The 13004-nt window shown below is 34.7% G+C and overlaps 1 long non-coding RNA gene across 1 annotated transcript; it reads right to left on the bottom strand.

The window, feature by feature from the left end:
• Positions 1-6421: 6421 nt before the first annotated feature.
• On the bottom strand, positions 6422-8843 carry LOC143915419 (uncharacterized). The gene is made up of 4 exons (XR_013260905.1): positions 8792-8843; positions 8355-8474; positions 8039-8275; positions 6422-7961 (listed from the first exon to the last, which is right to left on the bottom strand). It is a non-coding gene; the product is annotated as an uncharacterized LOC143915419 (long non-coding RNA).
• Between the last annotated feature and the right edge of the window lie 4161 nt (positions 8844-13004).

The following is a 13004-nucleotide window of genomic DNA, read 5'->3' as shown; positions in this document are numbered from 1 at the left end:
AATTTGAAGTGGGCTAGTACTTTTACTTAATAATAGCAAGCTAGCGCCGAACAAGCCAAGTGGGTATAAAGGGCAGGACGCGAAGTTGTCCGCGTCTCACAATTAGAACCATGTATGTACATATGTCCGCATCCTCGCAGAAGGAAGGCCCTGCCCTGTTGCTATGTCAAATCGAGAGGTGGTCCAGGTGCTGGCTGCGAGCCGCCAGGTGTTGCCGCAAGCTTATCCTCGCTTGCACAAAACTGTTCGCCCCTCATTTAATTGCAAAAGAAACCCAACGTCTCTCCTTATTGTCGGAACGGTACAGCAGCACGTCTCAACTGGAGCAGTTTTATCTCGACCAGTTTGTCCAGCTGCGTGCGCTCTTATCACCAGCGCTTATCGTCGGTGCTTTCTACTTTTTCACCTATGTATGTATGATGGCTCCTATATCGATGGAATCGTGTTACTTATTTCTTTCCGAAGAATAGTCTGCTATATTCGTTTGTTATACAAGATTTCGGTTCACTTTTTATCAAGTGCACCGAACCACTAGTAGGTGTACATATGTATGTATGTATATTAATACTGGAGTATGGACTTGTAGTCGTTTCTGCGTTACGCAAATTTTTTTTGTGTTGAGATGATTATTATTATATGCAAGAAGTAATTGTTTGTGAAAGAAACAAGTTTTAATTACGCATACTTATGTAGTCGCAATGACAGTCCATAGGTGGAATGCTTCTGTGGCCTTATACTTTGACAAATACGTATTCATATACATATCATCATTCATCATCCACTGCTGGGTGAAGACCTCTACAACACGCTGTCATTCGTCTCTGTTTTGTGCAACTCTCATCCATCTCACCATTTTTTCTAATTTCGTTCACCTATATTCTTTGTGGCTTTCCTTTTTCACCCTATTACATTCTCTCGGGTACCATTCTAGAACTTCTTTTGTCCATTTTTCTGGCTACGTGACCCGCCCATTGTCATTTCAATCTCTTCACTCTCTCTACTACATACATACATATATCCACTACCCTTGTCGCTCACGTATTCCGTTTCCTATTTCTAGTTATTTTTATTTATTTATTCCGGTAACTAGCAGACTCCACATTCTTCCTGACAATATGGCCAAAGTAGAAAATAACCCTTTCCCTGCATGTTGTGGAGAATCTCTCTGAAATTGTCAGTTTTTTGAGGTTCGTGCAGTCCATGCGATGCACAACATCCGTCTCCAATACCACATTTCGAATGCATCCAGCACTTCCCTTTCTCTATTTTTCAGGGTCCATGTCTCGACGCCATTCAACAACATCTACATTTTCGCCATTCCTACTCTTCTGCGGATTTCCGATTGGCATCCCCTTGAGATGAAGACACCTGAGTAGATAAAGTCGTCGTCTTCCTTATATTCTTATCATAGAGATATCTATGGACAAATGCGATATTACTAATATTTCGATAACTACATCAGTGGCGGCTCGTGAGAATTCGTGGAGGGGGGGCTACAGAGATTAATCGAGCTGTAGTACCTCGTTGACCATACCGGTGATCAAATGCAGACAAAAATAGCATGCATATGTACTATACTGGGAAGTCTACAGTCCTTATGGACAGCAAAAATAGCATGCATTTTTACTATTCTGGGAGGCTGCAGCCCATATATACGAGCCGCCACTGAACTACATACATTTTACATAGTCGGTATACTAGAATTTGTGAGAGACGGGACAGATTGTCAATTTTGGTGTAACCGTTACAACAATGAAATCAGATACATTTGCAAACTCTGGAATCACATACATCCAAAGTCTGACCAGCAACACCGGGCCAAGGAATGAACCCATGACCCTCATTTTAAAGTATTACACGCTAACCACTGAGCTATATTGATGGTTATAGTTGTTCCATACTTCTTCGAGTAAACATAAATGTACCAAACCTCAAGTGAACGTCATTGCGACAGTGCTGATAGAAATCACGGTATTAAACGTTTGGTGTCATTCATCTGATCATGAAAGGCTTGGTGGTGTAAGTCATTTCATTCCAATACTGTCAATAATGTGAATAATGACTATGAATGAATGTAAAATAATGACTAATCTTCTGGCGTTATCTTCTATTTTAAAGAAAATAAAGTCAAACGTAAATATGCATTTGCATACAAGACCTTCTTTCTTATGAATTATTGATATGGTTCAGGTCTAGAATTCACAAAAGCTGAGTATATGTATATACATATATACATATCTTGTTGTATGTAGTGTTTGGTTGCCTCGTTTGACAGTGAGAGGTTGACGACTGTCTGAAATACCGCAATTGCGCCTCTGTTGTTTAACTCACGTTGAACTCTTACACCTTTAACCCTTAAACAACCTTTGCGCTCGCTTTCAAATAGATACCATATTTAAATTATGCGTTTTGGTACTTCTTTTTAATTTTTTTTTGGTTGTGCGCCTACCAAAGGTTTATGTAAATGAGATCTGAGAGAACTTTGTATTTATCGACAGTTTCTCAATATGGGAATATTCGTGTGGATTTATGTTCCACAACACCGCGAGCATTTTCGCCATTGTGCAAACAGCTCCTTTCATATTTTGGCGTTTTCGGCGTTCAATCAAGTCCTCATTCTTCCGTGCAGGTTTTTTTCTCCTTCCCTCCATAAAGGCTTTGTGAAGAGAACTCGACAGACAGTCCTCTTTATGTTCGCACGAGAAAGAGTACAATTTTCTTTTTTGTTCCGACAAACTTTCTGGTGCGACAAATGCATCCCAAACTTTTTTTATTATTGCTTTATTTTCTTTAACCCCTATTTTTATTTTGTAAGTTTACCGCTAGGTTGCCCGTTGGTGATCAAATCTGCTCGCATTTAATAATCTATTAGCGCATTGAAAACGTAGTTTATATGTGATGGGAACAGTGACGGATCCAGGAGTTTTTCAGGTGGGGGGGCGATATTAAAAAAATATATATATACAATAGGGTTGACATAGGGCATTTTTCAAAAATATATAACAACAAATAGCAATGCCTGTTGGATGGAATTGTCTATCAAGATCGTATCAACCAAAAAGTAATACTGACCTTTTATTATTTATACTGAACGATGGATACTGGCCGTTATATATAAGTAATGACCTTTTAAATTTAAATACTAACAAAAATAGACTAAAATACACACTTACCAGTAAAATACAAGCCTTTTATTTATAATGCAATTCAAATTTATGATTTTTATGAAGAAATTATTAAATTTCAATTCATTTACTTCAGTAAAATTGGGAACTCTAGTTGACACATATCGTAATAAAGAAAATAATAAAATGGAGTTGGAGTCATAAAAACTAACCGGTTCCGACTCCATTTAAATACTCCGACTCCAGAGTCCTGGTAAACACGTCCATCTATAGTATACTAACGATATTTCAGGACACTTGTTATATTTATATAAATGGACCTTAAAGTAACGATATAGTGAAAAATTCGTAAATCTTCGCTAAATAGTCGCAATTAAAAAAAAGCGTCATTTTTTTGAATATTATAACTAAGCTTCGGTGCTTAGCGTGCTAAATGGGTTCACTATTGTCAATCTCTATTGTTAACCTTTTTTTAACCTCTCTAGAGAGCAAAAAAGGTTAACAATAGAAATTGACAATAGTGAACCCATTTAGCACGTTGAGCGATGAAGCGTAATTATAGCATGAAGTAGATTTAGTAAATTCAGACTATTTCCATTGGAGCTGGTTCTCGACAGTATGACAGTATTTTAATATGGTTTAAGGATTCTTACATAGCTTATATTACTCTAAGCTAGACCCCTAGCCCATATTCATGGTACACAGTCCCAAAAATCACCCCCTGGAGTGTTTTCGGTGTTATATTTTATTCGTGTATTTATTATCCTTGCTTGAAAGTGATCGATAACGGTGAATCCCATATTTGAAGAAATGTAGGGGAAACTTGTCGGTTGCATATGGATATGCATATTCACGTGCGAACTCCCAAACATATGCATTCTGCGCGTGCACAGCGGGAAGCCAAGGACACGTGACGTCCCATACCACCCAGTATGTTTTCGCCCAAAGCAGGTCCGTTTAACCTTTTTGGATCACTGGACCGCAATACAACTTTTGGTCATCTCGGTGGCCTTAAAATATTCATCCGGGTTGGGGGCTTATGCACTATACAAAAAAAAAAAAAAACATTTCCCTCATTCAATACAATCAATAAAAACGTGCGAAAATATTTTTCAAGTGTCCTTAATCTCAGTTTATTTATTTTTATGAATAAACGTATTAAAATATTATATATTCATGCATATTTTAATTTTTTGGTCATATCGACGAATTTGGGGATACCTGTTATGTCGCCATGACCCAATATGATAATAAAAATATGTCGCAAACAATACAACCGAAATTTATAGTAGGCACAATTTCCATATCGGTATATGATCATATATCGAAAGCTAGTAAACCCCCCTCCCCCATCCCCTTGCTGTTGTATCTACATATGGTATATATTCCGTATTGATGCTGCTGGGTAACCATTTCGTTTAAATGGCTCGATATTGACTTTTAGACCGTTCCCACAGACAGACAGACAAACGGAAATTAAATCGTGCATGTTATTCTCCTTCGTTCGTCATTTCATATATAATATGTGTAAAACGTAGGAGGCGTTCGCAGTCTCCGTTCACTTGACGAGTTCAACGATCTCGAAAGGATGCCCGCCTTATGACAGGATACTTGCATTGCTGTCGCGGCAATAAAGGGGAATATTTGCGAGTTTGGGTTGCCGATTTACTTCCTGTTCGTGACTGAATTCCTAGACGAATTCCTGTCGCTTTATTAAATCCTGTGTGACAGGACGATGATGGCTCTCGACGAACTCCTACTTAGCGATGCGACAAACACTGCTCGCACATTCCTCGCATTCCATACTGAATTATCAATTCATGGCCTATAACGTATGCAAAATAATCCAATTCTGATGTATGTACATACAGAGTGGTACGCGACCAGGGTTGCCAGACATCCCAATTTGAGCGGGACTGTCCCGAGTTCAACAGACAAATCCTGAGTCCCGCATTGCCTCTGAAAATCCCGACCTACCACAATTGGTAGATGTACGTAGATAGAAATGGTAAATTTCAAAAGTAACAAATTTCAATCCATTTAAGTCTTGTCCTTAAACCAAACATGAAATCGAATTTTTCTTCAATTGAAGAATTAATAAAATTATTTGCAACGTTGAACGTCTATACGAAGATGTCTGTTTGTTAAACAATTTTGTCGTGTTTCTTTATTTGGTTTTTTCAAAGATATTACTATTTTTTAAAACAACAGTACACGTTTTTTCATTGATTATGTTCTTATGTTGAATTGGTATAAATAATAAAAATAATGTCGATGCTTAGGCGTAACAATACATATAAAATCCGGAAAAAATAATTCAATTTTAAAACCTTTTACTAAGCTTTTTTTTGGATTACACTTTTTTGAAACATATATGTAATAGGTCAATTTACGATAAATCAGATCATCTTCGAAGAGTTGACAAAGACAAAAGCGTATTACGCTAAAATCTACCAGAGCCGGGATTACGGTGCCAAAAAATCCAGGATTCCCGATATTGGATGCTCTATTTGGCAGTGATCGATAAGGGTTATTCCCATATTTGAAGAAATTTATCGAAATAATAAGATCCTACGAATTGACAGTGACATGAGGATACGCCCTTCACTTCTGAAGTCTACCCAGGAATGCCGTGCCATACGATTCAGTATGTCTGCGCTGTAAATCATTACGCCTCGAGTCGTAGGATTTTCTGTTCTTGCCCGTTCTTCCATCACTCACATATCATAGAAGTTGTGTTACGCGTTTCACCAATTGAGCTTTAAATATCATATATATATGTATATATAATATCGCTATTCTGTGTATCTGTCTGAGATAACCCTCGCCGTACTATAATAGTCGTTTAGATTCGACATACATATGTACGTCACAGCTAAACCACTGCCAAAACGTATATACGAATATAATAACAAAAGAAAAAACTTCTATATATACTGATCGCTACTAATGTTTTATATTGTTTACATGTGCATATGTAGGTAGGGAGTTTTTTACTTTTTTTTTCATATTAAACAATTAAATATAAATATTGATTTAAATTTGTTTAAAAGGTATTTGAAAAAACTTCGACCGTGTGCGGAATTTAATAAAATGTTTACTATTTGATGTTTAAGCGTTTTATATTACAAATACCGAGCGAAGCCGGGTAAAAACAGTAGTATTATATATATGTAGATATATAAGACTACTGATTGAGGTGTACTTATAGTAGTAGTATAACCTATTTGGAAAATCTTGCGTACGTCGCGAGACTCGAATGGTATTATTTTTATATTTTTTTCTTTTTGTTGCTTCCTACCTACCAGGTGAAGTTTTATGTCCCCGTAATAAGAATTGGTTTGCTTGGCCACGTGCATCTTATTCAGCACGGGCTGTGTAGTCGCCCGCGGCAGATGTTCCACCAGTTTCTTCTTTTATATTTATTTTTTTTACAATAATTCTTTTCATTGTGTGGGTCTGTGTCTTCTTCTGTTCACTTACTTTTTGCTAGTCTTGCTCCACTATGTCGCTCGCTTTTTGTCCGCCGCGACAATAATGGTCATTATTGTGCAACCTTTGTTGTCCGTCGCAAGTACCAGCCTGCCATCGATTATTTCACTTCAGCGTCATCTCTGCCTTCCCCCTGCCGTCCCCGAGTAATATGTAAGTTATATAATATAACCCATACTTTTCAATTAAACCATGTTTTGTATGTATGTTGCTTTACAATTTCGGGTATGGATTGGTTGGGTTGCTTTGTGTTATTTGATGACTCTCGTGTGATTCAAGTGCATTCGCACTTTGATCAGTTAGGTAATTTTTACTTTATCTATGTATGTATGTACATAGTGACAATAGATGAAGTTTTATGATCATGCGAAAATTCGAACTCGAAGTTTTGACTGATTCGAACTAAGAATCGACCACTGATCACGTTTTCATGATCTATATGGTTACCTGAAATGGTCTGTTATCGGTGAACAGACGGTCTGTGAAAGAGATGGCTGCATACGTAATGGCATAGTAAACGAGAACTTGGTGAACAGACGGGGTGAGAAAGAGATGGCCGTATACGTAATGTCTGGAGCGCATCCTCGGTTTACGGAAAATCTGTGAACGAGTTGTCGTGTCACCATAAAAAATGTGTGTGTGTCATTGTATTTTGGGGATTTTTTGAACACCGTTAATCCTATCGACCTGAAACTTAGTATCGGCTACTGAAATTCTTATCGATACGAGGTAAATTTTTAATTCTCCTCCTCTTTTTTAAGTTTTTGGATTCAATTATCTCCCAAAACACTCAATGGATCAGGCTGAATTTTTTTTTATATGTAATAGAAATTATAAATTGTGTACCTTAATATTTTTACCTCAACCGGAAGTAGTACTTTTACTCTAGAGCAGTGGTTCTTAACCTTTTCAGTGAGCCGCACCCCTTTGAATCTGAAAATATGTTCCCGCACTCCCTTGAAAAATGAGTTTTGGAATCTTTAATTTAGAAAAATACATTTATTGCAAGCTTTTTTTTCTAAGCGCACAGATATGCCACTTGATAGGACACTTTTAAAAGGGGCATTTGAATTGTTGCGCCACATAATTTTTTGATTGTACCATTGGCATCAAATCGAGCCTTCTTTGACTTGAAGATGTTCAGACTATGACCTGCACCTTCACCACCATGCACATTGTTGAAATGTTCTAACAACTTTGATGGTTTAAGATTGGAGTTTGAAAACATCTTGGAACATAAGATGCGTTGGGGTCGTTGTGTACCATATTTTTCTGTTGTACAAGTGAATCTGTAACCAACATAATCGTCTTTCCACTGGCGTTTTTTTGACATGGCGGGGTTTACTACGGTCAAATGATAATTAGAAAGAACGTATAAAATAATAATATGTACTTCAAAATTTTGCGAGAAAAATTCTTACGTTTGTGTGATCATTATATCCTATTCGGGCTTTAATCATTAAACAATTAAGTATGTATTTGTTTCTGCATTAAAATGGTAGATCCAACTTTATTGATACTAGCATGTGTACATCGTTTGTGTACACATGCTAGTATCAATAAGTTTTTTGCTATATATCTATCTATCTATAGTTTTTTTTGCTATCTGCCACTGTCGCAAAAACAATCGTAAATTGTAAGACGACGGTGTACAAATTCTGAAAAAACTTTCGTTATATTAAAAAATCCCAAGTGAAAATACATACTTTTGACTTTTGATTTAAACTGGACGACTACTTAGAGAGATTTGAAAACCAAAAAAAAGTCGTCATTTGTCGAACAGTGTAGTAGATCACCTTGTAGAAACTAAAAAATCCTTCAAGAGGATTGTCTTCGGATAAATCTCACAGTGCCCACCTTAATACAAAAAAATATTTTTGTTCAATGCAGATTTTTTATGTAATATATTATCACTCATTCTTTTTAAGTTATAACTTTTATTACCATCAATAACCAAGTCATATAAACTCATTAGCCTTACTAAAATTTTTATTACTAATATTTCCACTGATTGGTTAATAGATTCCTCTAAAAATTGTTTTATCAAAATATTTAATATACACTCATATACGTGTGTATTATTTAAAATAAAGATATCGTATATTTAATGATGTATATTATTACTCAACGTACTACTTATTATACTACACCTCTAACAACTGTGTAAATCTTACCGGTTTCGAATCGGTCCAACAGCAAGGTGTATAACGAAAACCGCTCAATTGTGAAACTCATTTATCTACAGATACGAGCATATTCACGTGTATTTGTATAATAAAACCATCTGTTTGACAAGTTATTTACTGTATCATCATCGTGGAACGCAACCACTTTTCAATTATTATACTTATTGTATAAATTTATTATACATAACTATTGACCTCACATACAGTGTTGATCAACGGAAACACGTCAATTAATTTAAAAAAAAATTACGTTTTTCATTGACAACTCTGCTATAGGCACATACGATTTTTTTACAATTAATAAAAAACCAAACTAGTAAATTTTGTCCAAAGTAAATAGCAATAGCAACAATATTTGTTGTGCATGTGTATATTTATGTATGTATGTAGCTACAAATACATGTAATTATGACAAACATTCAAATGAAAAAAATTCAGTTAATGTACATAAGTAATGTATTTATTACTGAAATGCGATACGGATAAGTTGCGAATTGGTTACATCAGGCTTTTATTGGCGACATACATCCATATGTATTATTTGTAAATAGGTAAATATGCCAAAATGTTCGCAAATTTTTAGAAAAGCCTTGAAAAATGTTACTACGTTATAAAATAATTCGATTGAGTAAATATTTATATTTGATTAGCCGCAGACGATCGCATGTCATCTTGAATTTATCCTGTCATTTGAGGCTTTTCAGCTGGCAAATATTTGAAATTTGAAACATGTGAATTTCTAGATATTTTTAGAAATTAAATGTACAAATTGTTTCATAAAGACACACACACGATGGAAAATGTTCATACTTTTTGTTTTGTTCATTATGTCTTCGCAAGTTGGGCCATTGTTTCCGAAAAATGAGCCAATTAAATTATAAAATCGAATAAAATTAAAAAATATTCGATTTTTCAAGTATCCAAAAAAGGCCGAATATAATTGAATATTCGATTGGAATCCCTAGTTCAGTGGTCTCCAAACTCAATAAGGATGTGAGCTACTTTCAGAAATTGAAATGGTCTGGTGAGCTACTTATACATAATCCTTCTTTATAATTTTTTATCGTCGTCCTTTATCGTACCATACATAATATTATTATATTACTTAAAATAAATTAGGACTTCGCAATTCAGATAAAACATATTACTCCAAACAGTCGCTCGCGAGCGACCGTTTTTGGCGATCACTGCCTAAATAATAGTCCATTCGTCAAAATAAAACACCATTTAAAATACTGACCGTTTATGTTTAAATACTGACTTTAATAAAAAAATGCTGACCTTTTATTATTGACCACATGATTACTGGCCGTTTAATATAAGCGCTGACCTTTCATATTTAAATTCTGACGAAAATAGACTAAAATACTTACCAGTAAAATACAATCTATTATTTATAATATAAAATTTTATATAATACATATATGACAATACCATTATCGCTCTTCTTTCAGACATTTTGAACTTATGTACATTAATGAATGCATACATTTTCTAAAAACCATCAAACAAACCAAGATCGTGACTTCCACTTGAGTGTTCCAATATTCTTCAAATACATAAACTGGACTACATATATGTATGTATATAAACGACATCAATGGTTTCGTATATTTTTTTTATTTTAGTAAAATGAATTGATATTGATTTAGTTTAGATTAATTTTGGAACGGAATGTCTAATCTTCAGTATGAAGTCGTCGATTATCGTGAAAATTTTGTGTCTATCGAGAGGCCCGGGTGGCGCTACACCTGAATTATCCAGCTGGGCAAATGTCTGATCAGCGATCAGGTGGCTGGATGTGATCAGGTGGCTGATCGATGATTGATTGGGCGGTGGGTGACAATTCACCCACCGGCAAACACAGACTTGCGGCCTCGAGTCTGCACAAACACGTCTAACATCTGAAAATCAACACTGAACCACACGGACGAACCGAGACCCACTGGATGATTGATTAATCTCATGCAGATGAGACATCTACGACGAGCAGATTATCATCTTGGTTGTATGTCAACGCCAACCTTCGCTGTCTTTAGCGCAAGTCTACTCCTTTTTTTTCTCCTTCTTTTTGCCCCGTCCGATTCACATGAATAAATTTAACTGACAGTTGATAAATTTGGTCCAACTTTTAAGTTTATCGCTCGTTATTATCGAAAATTTGACAATTACTTGTGAACACGCTACCGTGTGAATAGTATGTTCTGTAGACTAGTTTCTGACCGATGAAGTTGTAAAATTTATCAAATACATACGACCTGCAGAATAGACTAGTGGTAAGGTTAGGTATAAAATACTTTAACCCTTTGACTGCTACAACAACGATAAATCGTTGTTTTGAAATAGGCGAAGATTGCTACGAAGATCGTTGTTGTCGTCATTAATTGTCGTATTTCAATACTTTCTTTGAGTCGCCAGCGCATCAGTGGCACGAAACATTTTTTTTATATACGTATTTATATTTATTTTTCAATCATGCTTTATAAAAATTTATCAATTTTTTAAATAAAAGCTCTTCAATTTCGGGTTCATCATCAAAGTAAATTTCGGGTTCGTTGTCAATGTCATATAAGGAGTTATTACTTGGGAATTGATTATTGTCGATAAATTCATTTTCAGAATCAGTAGAGCTGCTGATTTGTCGAGTTCCTCGGCGAGGAGCTATTATTTCGCTTTCATCACTTTCACTGTCCGATATTATTTTGCAGAGTTAAAATAAATGGCAAAAAACATTAGAAATCCGCTTTCAATTATATAGGTCACGAGACGTCACGAATTCGTGCAATCAATCAAATGCAACTGAAATGCATACAAAATGTTTATGATACATGTTGAAAAATTATTTGATTATTAGAAACTTCGCATCCTTGTGTGTCTCGCTCACACGTACACAATTAAAACCAAGAAAGAAAGAGAGAAAGACCGCTACCTGTTTCGAATATATCGCATGTTGTAAGGATACATCGATGTCTAAAAATAGATTGTTGAAAAAAATAGAGCGTCGGAAAACAATCGTCAAAACTTATTTAGTGTATATATGTAGGTATCTCTTTCGCACGCACGCATGTAAAAGCAAGACAGAAAGAGAGAGCACGAGTCCACAACTGCTTCTTAAAAATGTATATAAAGTATTATAAAAATTACGAGCGTTCGGCGAAGTAAGTATGTAAAAAAAAATATTATATTTTTTTTTTCAAAATAATTACAAATGTTAGCATTTTTCGCTTGGACATTGAAAAACCTCGTAGCAGCCAAAGGGTTAAACAGAATGGTCATGAGTTCAATCCCACTGGTTTCTGCTGCACAGACCTTGGATTTGTGTTTCCCAATTTATCTGATTTTCATTGAAACGGTTCAGACAAATTGGCTACCTTACCCATTTTCTCGCAAAATCTCGAGTTTTCAACAATCTCGAATTTCGCAGAATTGTATAGAATTTACAAATTTGACCATAAATAAATATATATATATATATATATATATATATATATATATATATATATATATATATATATATATATATATGTAGATGTTAATTGATATATATTTACTGAATTTCGCTGAATTGTTTAAAAATGCCGCAAATTTAGAAATTTGACCATAGATGTCTCTGTGGATATTAATTGCTATGTATTTTTGTACTTTTTATAATAATACTAATAATATTTGTATCAAATGTACAATATTTCTGGCCAGGAAGGCGCATTGGGGTTACCTGTAAGGACTATCTGGTATAAATTAAAAATAATAAAATTAAAAAAAATAGGCCTTCATACATAATCTTCATTTGAGATGCGTCTTCGTAAATGAAAATAAATCTAACATTAGATATGTATGTATTATATATCGTGAAATTCGTCAACACTAGTGTTACCTTAAATATATATTACATATAAGAAAAAGATCTTATAGAAGGGATTCCCAATCCTCTGCCCGGTTTTATTTTTTTCATTTAAATTTTACCCCAAAATCCAAATAAAAAAAACTAACATTAAGCTGAAATGATTACCTCTATTTATTTAAAAAAAATAGCTCAGTAGTTAATTTACAACATAAATAAAATAATAAGAAGCATATAAGAGCATTCAAAGCTAAGACACAGTTTCGAATAAGAAATTTTTCTAAAAGTTCTCTTGTTCACTTTCCAATGATGAAAATAGTGATTGCTGAAAATAGTTAAAATTAATCTTAAAAAGCTTTT

The sequence above is a fragment of the Arctopsyche grandis genome, chromosome 1 (genome assembly GCF_051622035.1).
Source record: "Arctopsyche grandis isolate Sample6627 chromosome 1, ASM5162203v2, whole genome shotgun sequence".
In the NCBI taxonomy this organism is placed as follows: Eukaryota; Metazoa; Arthropoda; class Insecta; order Trichoptera; family Hydropsychidae; genus Arctopsyche; species Arctopsyche grandis.
This window is presented reverse-complemented; position numbering and strand designations above follow the sequence as displayed.